The sequence below is a fragment of the Oryctolagus cuniculus genome, chromosome 2 (genome assembly GCF_964237555.1).
Source record: "Oryctolagus cuniculus chromosome 2, mOryCun1.1, whole genome shotgun sequence".
Lineage (NCBI taxonomy): Eukaryota > Metazoa > Chordata > Mammalia > Lagomorpha > Leporidae > Oryctolagus > Oryctolagus cuniculus.
Genome location: NC_091433.1, coordinates 88196125 through 88206673, shown reverse-complemented (window position 1 = coordinate 88206673; position 10549 = coordinate 88196125). Strand labels below are relative to the sequence as shown.

The following is a 10549-nucleotide window of genomic DNA, read 5'->3' as shown; positions in this document are numbered from 1 at the left end:
TGGATTAGGGAACCACTCAATCGATCGATATCATCCCACTCTGCAGAACGACTCACAGCAAAGGGAGTGTTGGCCTCTTTCCTGGGATTCCATAGACTCCTGGAGAGCGCTCTGGCCAAGCTCTGATTAACTTTCTTTGGTCATTGTTGAAGAGTTTATTTATTCATTTGAAAGGCAGAGTTACACAGAGAGAAGCAGAGACAGAGAGAGATGGATATCTTCCACCTGCTGGTTCACTCCCCAGGTGGCCATAGCAGGGCCAGGCCAAAGCCCAGCGCCTGGAACTCCCTCTGGGTGGCCCACGTGGTGGCTGGGGCCCAAGTGAGGGGGAGCTGGATCCCAAGCGGAGCAGCTGCCAGAACAGGAGCCGGTGGGCACAGGGCTCACTGCAGGGTGCCGCAGGGGCGTAACCTGCTGCACCCCAAGGCCAACTGGCTCTGATGACTTTTCAGACCAAATCCTGACACTCATTCTTGATTTCTGGAGACTTCTGGAAGCCAAGATCGGCCATGTAGAATGCACATGGCTCAGTTCCTGGGGGACCAGACGACCTAACTGGGGAAGGGCCTGGGGAGACGGGAGACCTTCTCATAAGTAAAGACAGCTTGTGTGTATTGAGCGCCCACAACGTGCCAAGCCCTCCCTCATTCCCCAGCGCGACTTAGAAAGCCATACCAGTCCCTTTTACGGATGGGAAAACCGAGATTTAGAGCGGGAAGACCGTTTCTCCAAGTACAGGGTCAGACTGGAGGGCGCGGCCACCGCGCAAACCCCCCGGGGCCACAGCCGTGCCCCGACCTCAGCCCTCGGCCGGCCTGGAACTCGGGCGCCCTCCGGGCGGCGCTCAGATGCAGGGGGGCGCCAGCGCCCGGGGGAGGCCGGACTGCAGGCGAGCGCAGGGCCGCGGCTCGGGAACTACAAGGCCCAGCAGGCAGCGGCAGGGGGAGGAGGAGGAGGAGGGACCAGCGCGGGTGGGAGTGAGAGAGCCCTCGCGCCCCGCCGGCGCACAGCGCTCCGAGCGCTCCAGCGGGCAGCGGGCGGCGGCGAGCGGGAGCCCCGGCGCCGGTCCAGCCGCAGCGCGCGGAGGAGCCCCGGGCTGTGCCGGGGGCCGGCCGGCCACGTCCGGACGGGACCGAGACTCTGCCTAGCGCATTGCGGCGACCTCGCCTTCCCGGCCGCGAGCGCGCGCCGCAGCTGGAAAAGCAGCAGAGCCCGAGGACTTTTCTCTCCGGTCCGAGAGGCGCCCCGCAGAGCGCACCGTACCCGTGCTGCAGTCGGGCGCGCCGCGGCGCCAGGGTCTCTGCAGGGCCATGGAGCCCGGTCTGCAAGAGGCGTGAGGCGCCGCCGCTGGCTTCTGGAGAGGGGGGCCGCAGGGTCTGGAGACCCCGGGCGGCGGACGGGAGCCCTCCCCCCGCCCCGCCTCCGGGGCACCAGCTTCGGCTCCATTGTTCCCGCCCGGGCTGGAGGCGCCGAGCACCGAGCGCCACCGGGAGTCGAGCGCCGGCCACTGGGTTCTCGCGACCCCGCCAGGACCTGAACGGAGCCCGGGGGGCGGCGGGCCGGAGCGGGGAGCGCGGGCAGCGGCCCGCCCGCAAAAGCCACGGCGGACTCTCCAGGGGCGGCACCGCAGCGCCAAGGGAGGTAAGAGCCGCGGCGCCCCCTGATCGCGGCTGGCTCGGCGTCCCGAGCGGCCCCCGACTCTGGAGCCTCTCGGCTGCGCACCTCGCTCGCCGCAGCGAGAGCGGGTCGGGCGCCTCCCTCCGCTCGTTACCCGCCCGCTCCACCCTCGACGCCCTCCGCCGCGCTCTGCGCCCCTCTTCGGGCTCCCCTCCCGCCCCTCGGCGCGCGTAGCCCGCTGCGCCCCCTCCCCGCGCGCGTCCCGCCGCCCAACTTTTCCGCCAACTCGCGCTCGGGAGCTGGCGGGGCGGCGGCGGCGGCTCCGCGGTGAGCCCGGGCAGGGACAGGCCGGGGCGAAGGCGTGGAGGCCCTCGCTTCCCCCGGACTGGGGAGGAGGGCGGGAGTGGGCAGCGCGATGGGGGCGCGCGCGCGCGCGCGGGGTTGGGGGAAGTTGTTACATTCCACTCCGTCTCCTTTTGGTCCGCTGGTGGGGATCCACCCCAATTCAGCAGGTAGCTTTTGGGCGGAAGGTTTAAGAATCCGGGATTTTTCTAAGTCGATTTCCATCTCCGGGAAAAGTCTGGGATCCGGGTTGGGGGGCATGGAGATGGGAAGGAAGTGGAGGGGATGGTTAGCTTCTTTGGGAATCGGTTTTAAGAAGGTGTCGTCACCGAGGGGCTGAATCAGCGTTAGCGGAGGCCGAGGGAGGATTCCTCTTTCCAGAGGCGGTGATCCACTTGGACCTCGTTTAGGGTCTCGGGCTTGGGTCAGGAGAGGGCGCGCGGCCCTGGGCGGCGGCAGAGGGCGCCGGGGTCGGCCTGCTTTTGGGAGGTGTGGGGGAAGGGATGGGGTTTTGTCCGGTGCGGGTCGCCTGCCGCCGAGCGCCTTGCTCCTCCGGCCCAGCCCCCGCTGCCCTCGGCTCCGCGCGTCCCGAGGTGGGGGGTGGGGGAGAGAGGGGCCTGAACGCGCATTTGCAGAGGGATTCATTGACACTGTAGATGGGGCCCCCATTAAACACTCCATCCCCTTGGAGGCGGCCAGACACCTGGGGGCGGGGTGGGGGAGCTTGCTCGCTTCGCCCTTCTGGACTCGAAAGCTGTCGGCCCCCCTGGGAAAACACTTCCACTCCGCCTCCCCCCTCCACCCCATTCCTAAACGCCGCGGCCGCATCTGGTTCCATTTCACCCCACACGGGCACACGGCAGCCGCATTATTACTGTGCCTCCTCCCCTCCCCCTGCTCAGACGAAAACTGGGATTCTTCCGCTCGTCCCTGCCACACCTCTCCCGCACTCTGCCCGAGACTTGGAAGTGGGGGAGAGGGAAAAGTTATCCTGGATCCCAAGTTACTGAGGATCCCATCGAGCGAATGCGTTCTCTGCGGTTAGCGTGGGTTGTGCAGAAAGAGGCATCCATCTGGGGGCAGATGGGGCCAGGGTTGTAGGTGTGTGTGTGGGGGGGTAGCGCTTGTGAATAGCTCTGGCCCCGAAAGAAGTTTCTGGAACCAGAGCATTGCCCTTTCTGGCCTTCCGGGAGCCCCCTGACTATTCCGTCCCGAGCCCCCTTCCCAGCCTCGCTGGGGCGAGCCCGGCTGCAGCCGCCCAGGGCGCGCTTGTCCCTGTGCGTCCTCTTGGAGCGATCCGGGCTGCCCCAGCCCCCTCTCGGGAACGCGAGTGGGGCGTGACTCCTAAAAGACCGGCCTCGGGGTTGCCAGTGGGGCTGGGTGGGGTGGGGTGGGTCTGAGTGTGCAGTCGGTTTTTTGTGGTGTTCCTGGAGCCCGGAGGAGCTGTGCGGAGTGGGGAGCGTTGGTCGCTCTTCTTCCCGGTCGCCTTCAAATTGAAAACACTTCTCCTGGCTTCCTTCTCTGGGCGGCAGTTTTGGAGGCCGTAATGAATTCGCACTTTCTCTAGACATGGTAATTATGTGACTGTTTCCTTCGCAGATGTGCCCTGCCCGCGGTACCTCCGGACCAGTGCTTTTTTTGGAATCCCGTCTAAATTGTACAACCTTAGCCTTGAGACCGTTTAGTAGAAAGTGGCCATTTTCCTCCCTCGGCCCAGGCTCGCGTTTCCTCTCTGAGGCTTGTTTAAGAGCTAAGTAGCAGGGCCCCGTGGGACGTGCCTTGGTCTGGCTAATTACCCCCACGCCCGGGTCTCTCCCTGCCTTGCAGTGACCGGGGGCTGGCAGGCTTCGCCATTGCTGTCTGCGCGCCCCGGCTGCCTCCCTAATGACTTGTTTACGTATCTACTCCCACCGGCCACCCCCAGTTGGTTGGGAGAAGCGCCAGGGTGTTTGGGGCCCGGCTCCAGCTGGGATGGTTATGCATTGCATTGGTGCCCGGGCTCTCTTTGAAATAATCTGTTGCATTGACTCTTAGTCATAGCTGGGTGTCAGCTTTTTAATGAGGGTCGTGGATCCAGAGCTTTCATTTCACTGCCTGCTTTTTCCATGCCTGCAGAAGTGCCCCGGGGTGGGGGTGGGGGGCAGGTATTTTCACAATGGGGATTTGGGCCAGAGTGAGCACCACTGCCTTGGGTTCCAAAGTAGACAAGACAAGTCTGAGAATCTGGCCCCGGAAGGGTGTTGGAAGCTAACACTAGGTGCCTTTTGCATAGGAAGTGAAGCACCCCCCTGCCCCCCCCACCCCCGGTAGAAGTGGAGAGGGAGCGTGGTAGATGCTGTCTTGCCCACCCCAACTTTGGAAAGGGTTAGGGTGCACCCAGGTATCTCTCGTGTCTGCTGTTGTTTCTGATGGACTCGGTGGGCAGGAAGATTGACTCCAGCCTTGGGCACCCAGGAAGATCTTTGGGTTTTGCTTTAGCGCAGTGCTTTTTGCTTGTTTTGCGGGGGTGGGGTGGGATGGGGGGGTGTTGAACATTTGCTCCTGCTAGCTTGGGGTCTTAGCAGGAAGCTCCTTTGGATGCTTTTTATTTTCTTGCCTCCATTTTTAAAGTCTCTTCCATCCAAATGGATGTCCGTGAAAGCGCGCCCCAGGAAAGCTGGAGCCTCTTGGCTTCTGGAGCAAAGGGACTCAGAATGGATTCCAGCGTCCTGTTCTGAAAGGGCCCTCCCGTCCCACAAGATGAGTTTAATTTCCTCTGGGGAAATTTGCTTTGCATCTGCCCTCCCCAAAACTTTCTAGAGGCCAGCGGCGGCAGGCGCTGCTGGGAGCCCAGATGCAGAGATTTCTGGTGTTTCCACAGAAGATTTACGACCAGACGTGGCCTGGCACATTGGCATCTACCCTGCACAGAGGCTGCTCACCACAGCTGCCCCTCCCCCACCTAGGGAGAGAGCATTCACCGCGGTGACCCCCTCTTATCAGTGTGGTGATGGTTCACTAGCACAGGGCGCTCCAGAGGTTGGAATGACAAGATCAGTTTATTTTAAATGTGCAGAATAGTTCGTAAATCCATGCGTGCAAGGGGTCTCCAAAAAATCCATGGAAACTATGTGTTGGGTGGATTTCAAACATTTTTAGTAGCAAAATGTATCTCTTAATCCCATTGCTCCACAAATTTTTTTTTTTTTTGAAGTACCTTCATATATCCTGTCTTCCATAGCAAAGTTTCCTAGATGATGTGGAGCAATTAAGGTTTACTTGTTCCTAATTGGGGGGGGGGGGGAGGTATACTTAGTTCAAGGACATCTGGACACTTTTTACGGAGACTCAAAATAAACAGTTACCATTTTCCCTTGGACCAGCTAAAATTTTGCAAACGGAGCTTCGGGACTGTTTTCAAATGTTGATTAAGTGCTTGCCCTGCCCTGTTAGCATTAAGTAGAGAGAGCTCTTTTGGGAAGAGTGATGATAAGAAGTCAGCCTTACCCCTAGCTAAAGGGGTTTATGTTTTGGTGCTGTTTCCTCAATTCTGAGGAAGCAGAATGGCTTGAACATTTCCCAGAGGTATTCTTTGGAATACAGTGTGGCTGGCAAACAGTGGACTGGCTATTGATTTTCTGTGGTGCCCTCAATCTGCTTTCTGGAAGACTATCTCAGTTTTTTTTTTTTTTTTTCATCAATCAGCATCTTTTTCTTTCATTCATCTATGTATCTGCTTAACAAATAGGCCAGCATCTGCTCTGTACACCCTATGTGCTAGGGAAAGATTTACTTATTTATTTGAAATGCAGAGCGACAGAGAGGGAGAGAGAGAGATCTTGCATCTGCTGGTTCACTCCTCAAACAGCTGCAACAGCCAGGGCTGGGCCAGACCAAAGCCAAGAGCCCAGGACACCATTCAGGTCTCCCACATGGGTGGCAGGGACTCACATACTTGGATCATCTTCTGCTGTTTACCCAGGCACGTTAGCTGGGAGCTGGGTTGGAAGCTGAGCAGCCGGGACTGGAGCCGGCACCCCACATGGAATGCTTGTGTCCCAAGCATCAGCCTAACTCACTGTGTCACAGTGCTGGCGCCCATGCTGAGGGTGTCTGCGGAAGGTGGGTAGACACAGATCCTGCTCAGAAGCAGCGTGGGGAGAGAGCTGGGAATGTAAATAGCAATCATATAAGACGATGTAAACACTGCAAGAGAGAGGCTGCTTATGTGTTTTGGAAATTCTGAAGAATGAGGTCCTTCATCTTGAAGGCTCAAGAAAAGACTTATGGAAGAGTTGGTTTCTTAAGACTGGGCTCAGAGGGTGGGGAAGACCTGCCCCATTGAGGAGGAAAGGAGGGAAGGAGGGAAGGCTTGGTGGTGTCCCAAGCTCTGCTGTCCCATGGAAATAGGACATTAGGTTTTCTTTTTTTTTTTCTTAAAGGGCAAGACAGTTTTTGGTTGTTTTTGTTTGTTTAAGATTTTCTTTGATGGGTAGTTATGGAGAGAGAAAAGAGCTTCCATTTGCTGGATCATTGCCCAAATGGCTGCCACAGCCGGGGCTGGGCCAGGCTGAAGCCAGGAGCCTGGAACTCCGTCTGCATGTTGCATGTGGAGGGCAGGGCTCCAGGCATTTGGGCCATTTTCTGCTGCTTTCCCAGGTCATTAGCAGGGGACTGGAACGCAAGCGGAGCAGCTGGGATTCATATGGGGTGCTGACATGGCGGTCAGTTTAACATACAGGACAGCAACACTGGGGCGCCCCTCCCCCCATAATCTTAGATGTTCTAGTAGCCGCATTTGAAACAAAGTAAAAAGAAATGGGTGAAACTCATTTTTACTTAATGTGTCTAGATTTTAATTATATGGTTGATGTAACCCAATATATTCTAAATATTGCCACCTGAACATGTGTTTGTAGGATACTCTTTTTAAAAAAATTTGTATATCTTTGAAAGGCACAGTTACAGAGAGAGAGAGAGAATCTTCCATCGTCTGATTTACCCCCCAAATGTCTGCAACAATGGCCAGGGCCAAGCCAGACTGAAACCAGGAGCTTCTTCATGGTCTCCCATGTGGGTGCAGGGGCCCAAGCACTTGAGCCAACCTCCACTGCTTTCCCAGGCACATTAGCAGGGGCTGGATCAAAAGTGGAGCAGCTGGCATCGAACTGGCATCCATGTGGGATACAGGCTTTGCAGGTAGTGGCTTTACCTGCTGTGCTACAATGCTGGTCCTTGTAGGATACTTGACGCTCTGTGTTTTTTTGTTTTTTTTTTTTTTTTTTCTTTTTTTCTTTTTTTCCGGGATCTGATGTGTATTCTTCACTTAGAACACATGCCAGGGCCCGGCAGCCACATGTGGATAGGGACCACTGTGTCTAGCTAGGTTGGAAGTGTAGGGTATGAAGGTGGAGAGTGAGAAATACCTTTGGAGAAGCAGGAAGTTCAGGTCCTCGCCTAAGAGAGCTATCAAGAAGTGACTCAAAGGACAATGTTTGCAATTCCTAGGGTTTGAATAGAGAGCAGGCGCCTACACCCAGCCCCATCCTCATAACCCCTGGTGATACAGGCGGGGCAAACACACTTGCCTCCAAGGCTTAGGCTAAGCGACTGTAGAAGGCAGAGATTCCCTTGTGACTTTATCTAGTGAACAGAAGGAAAAAAGAGTTGGCCACCAGCTCACCTGCTAGTTCTCCTGACATCACTTTTTGACTATCTGATGTTCGTAGGATCTGTACTCTTAGAACCTGGGGGCGTTGCGGGGTCGCAGGAGCTGGCCACCACTTCCTCACCAGAGGCTCTCCTGTCTTAGGTTGAATTCGTACTCTGGGGAGGAGGCAGCAGGCACATCCACCCGCGCTGCCCGTTAGCTCCTCCTATGTGGGAGAAGAGATGCTGTGTTCCCTTCCCCGTGCACGCCCAGGACCTCCCTCCCACCCAGGAGGGTTGAACCTGATATTGGAGAGCCGGGAGAAGGGACAGCCAGCTGCAGGGTCTCCGCGGAAGCTGCTGTGTGCACCTGTGAGGCTGCAGGTCACATCTGTCAGGGAGTGAAGGAAGGAGGCTGTTCCCGAGGGATTTCAAGAATTCATTAATTAGTAGAAGGCGAAAAAGGTGAGAGGAAGGAGGAGGCGGCAGTTCACAGCCGATGGTTTGTGTCACTGCAGGTGTGTGGAGTGGGGTGTGTGCCATGCACCCTCTCACTGCAGGAGCCACAGTTTCTCGCACCATCCTTGTCTTTATGGCTGTGAAACCGGAGACTCAGAGAGGTAGGAGAGGAAGAGAGTTTTGCATCTTTGTTTTGGAATGAGCCAGGGGGAGAGGAAGCTGCTAGTGAGCTGAGGGCCGCCTGCAGCCAGTCCACACCTGTGAGAAAGGCAGGCTTTCAGGGGACAGTGAGTGAGTGAGTGGCCTTCACAGCCACGCTTAATCATCTCAAGGTGATGCCACCCTTTTCCCAGGTTGCTGAAGTTCCGTTGTCTGCGGGGTCATCTTGGGAATCAGGTGTTCTTAGCCTGTTCGGGTGACAGGCGGGCATCAGTGTGGTGTATCGTTGGGATGTTAGTAAGATGTGGGTTGTGGGTTTACAGATGTTGTCATACAAAGTTTCATTTTAAAAAGATTTTATTTCTTTGAAAGACAGAATGAGAGAGACAGATGGCTACACTGCCCAGCTGGGGCTGGGCCAAGGCCAAAGCCAAGAGCCCAGAACTCCATCCGGGTCTCTGAACACATGGGCCATCTTCTGCTGCTTTTCCTGGTGCATCTGCAGGGAGCTGGATCAGGAGTGGCTCAGACTACAACAAGGGATGCTGCTGTTGCAAGCAGTAGCTTCACCTGCTGTGCCACAGTGCCAACCCCTAGGCAAGCGTTGTTTCTACCCCAGGCCCAGGTCGGAGCCTCATCTTATATCCTGATAAAGCTTATGTGAGGTGCTTTTGAGGGTCCTTCTTTCAGAAGGAATCAAGCCTCTTTCATCTACTTTTGTTTTTAATGATATGGGATCCCCATTAGAGACCCTGAGTTTGTACCAGATTGAGCTAATCGTCCTGGTTTGATTGTCTCCACCCTGTCCTCTTAACATCTGAAAACCTGGGTGATAAGAGGCCTGGTGTTTGTCCTTAGGCAAAGTTGTTAACCTCTTTGTGTTTGGGTTTCTCCATTGCTTAAAGGGAACTGATTCCTTTCCCCCCTAAATTTGTAGCAAGGAATGAATGAAGTTGTATGGTTATAAATTAATCGTACCCAGTGCAGGCTTGGCCCATGGTAGCTGTGCAATTAATACTTATTTCCCTTCCAGGTCAGTACTTGGGGAACTATGGGTTAAGCCATGCCTGCATCGTCTGCATCCCTTATGAGCCCTGTTTCCAGTTCCGGCTGCTCCGTTTCCAATCCACTTCCCTGCTAATGTACTTGGCAGGGCAGCAGAGGATGTGGCCCAAGTGCTTGGGCCCCTGCACCCACCTGGGAGACCCAGATGGAGATCCAGGCTCCTGGTTTAGTCCTGGCCCAGCTGTTTGGAGAGTGAACCAGCAGATGGGAGATCTCCCTCTCTCCTTCCTTCTCTCTCTCTCTCTCTCTCTCTCTCTGTCACTTTGCCTCTCAAATAAGTACTCTAAAAAATATTTTCCTTTTTTCTCTTCCTACACTTTGGAAGATGGAAGAATTGTTTGCTCATCTTCTGATTTGCAATTTTTAAGCATTCTAGCGAGCTAAATGGAGCTAGTGGTGGTGTCTGTGGATCTTGCTGGCCGAGGGCACCTGGACGAAGCCAAGAATTCAGGGGTTTTCTGCCAGCAGGAACTGACTCACTGGAGAGGGGGCCCTGCCTGGCTCCGGGGGAGGCGGGGCTGGAGTGCCACATTAGGGCATGTTCCGGGGAGTGGATTCCCTGAATAACTTGGATGGTTCCCTGGAGCATTTAGGACAAAAGCCACCTGGAAGCCAGAGATGGGCAGCCCCACACTTGAGATCTCATCACTTGGTCAAGTTGAACAGCAACTCGAGAGTTTAGGGAATGGTTTTCCATTCTGCTCTAGACCTGGAGAGGGGGCCAGGGCTGCTTTTCCCCTAGACTCTGTCCTGGAGAGCCTGCAGGCTGCAGCCAGCCCTTCCCCCACCCCGGTTCCTGGACTCCTTTCCCGGGTGCGCCAGTTTCACCCCTTGCTTCCTGCAGCTGGTGAGGGATGTGTTCTCAGTGGGGATCTGATGGAACTAGAGTGCCAGTGCAGGCGGAAGAAAGAACCCTGGAGGCGATTTTTTTTTTCAACTTCCCTCACTGCACTGGTCCAGGGAGGTACAGCGTCTTAGTAACCTATTCCTGCGACTCTTAACTAGTTGCTCCTGCACTTGGCTCCCTTTTCCTGGTCCTTGGCTCTTTCCCCCGTATTTCATCTCCTTTTCTCAAGGGATTGGTTTGCCCTGGGCGGGGTGAAGTCTTAGGCAGTGAGCATCATCAACACATTGAAGTCTCCTGCAGTTACAACACCAGGCTTGTGAATCCTGGCTCCCAAGCTATTTGGAACTTTTTGTTTTTTAAAGTAATTATTTATGTTTGAAGGATTTACAGAAAGAGATGGAGAGACAGAGAGAGTGAGGTCTTCCATCCGCT

At 55.7% G+C, this 10549-nt stretch overlaps 1 protein-coding gene across 17 annotated transcripts in view; it reads left to right on the top strand.

The window, feature by feature from the left end:
* Positions 1-999: 999 nt before the first annotated feature.
* FGFR1 (fibroblast growth factor receptor 1) overlaps positions 1000-10549 on the top strand; it is a 52267-nt gene continuing 42717 nt past the window's right edge. For 8 of the 17 annotated variants that reach the window (XM_008273978.4, XM_051832347.2, XM_070068555.1 and 5 more), the window contains exon 1: positions 1001-1641. The gene's annotated coding sequence lies outside the window, so the exon portion shown is untranslated. Of the gene's footprint in view, positions 1642-2064; positions 2130-3364; positions 3532-10549 lie in introns of those variants that run through there. The other 9 variants (XM_051832346.2, XM_051832344.2, XM_051832341.2 and 6 more) reach the window with 5 other exon arrangements.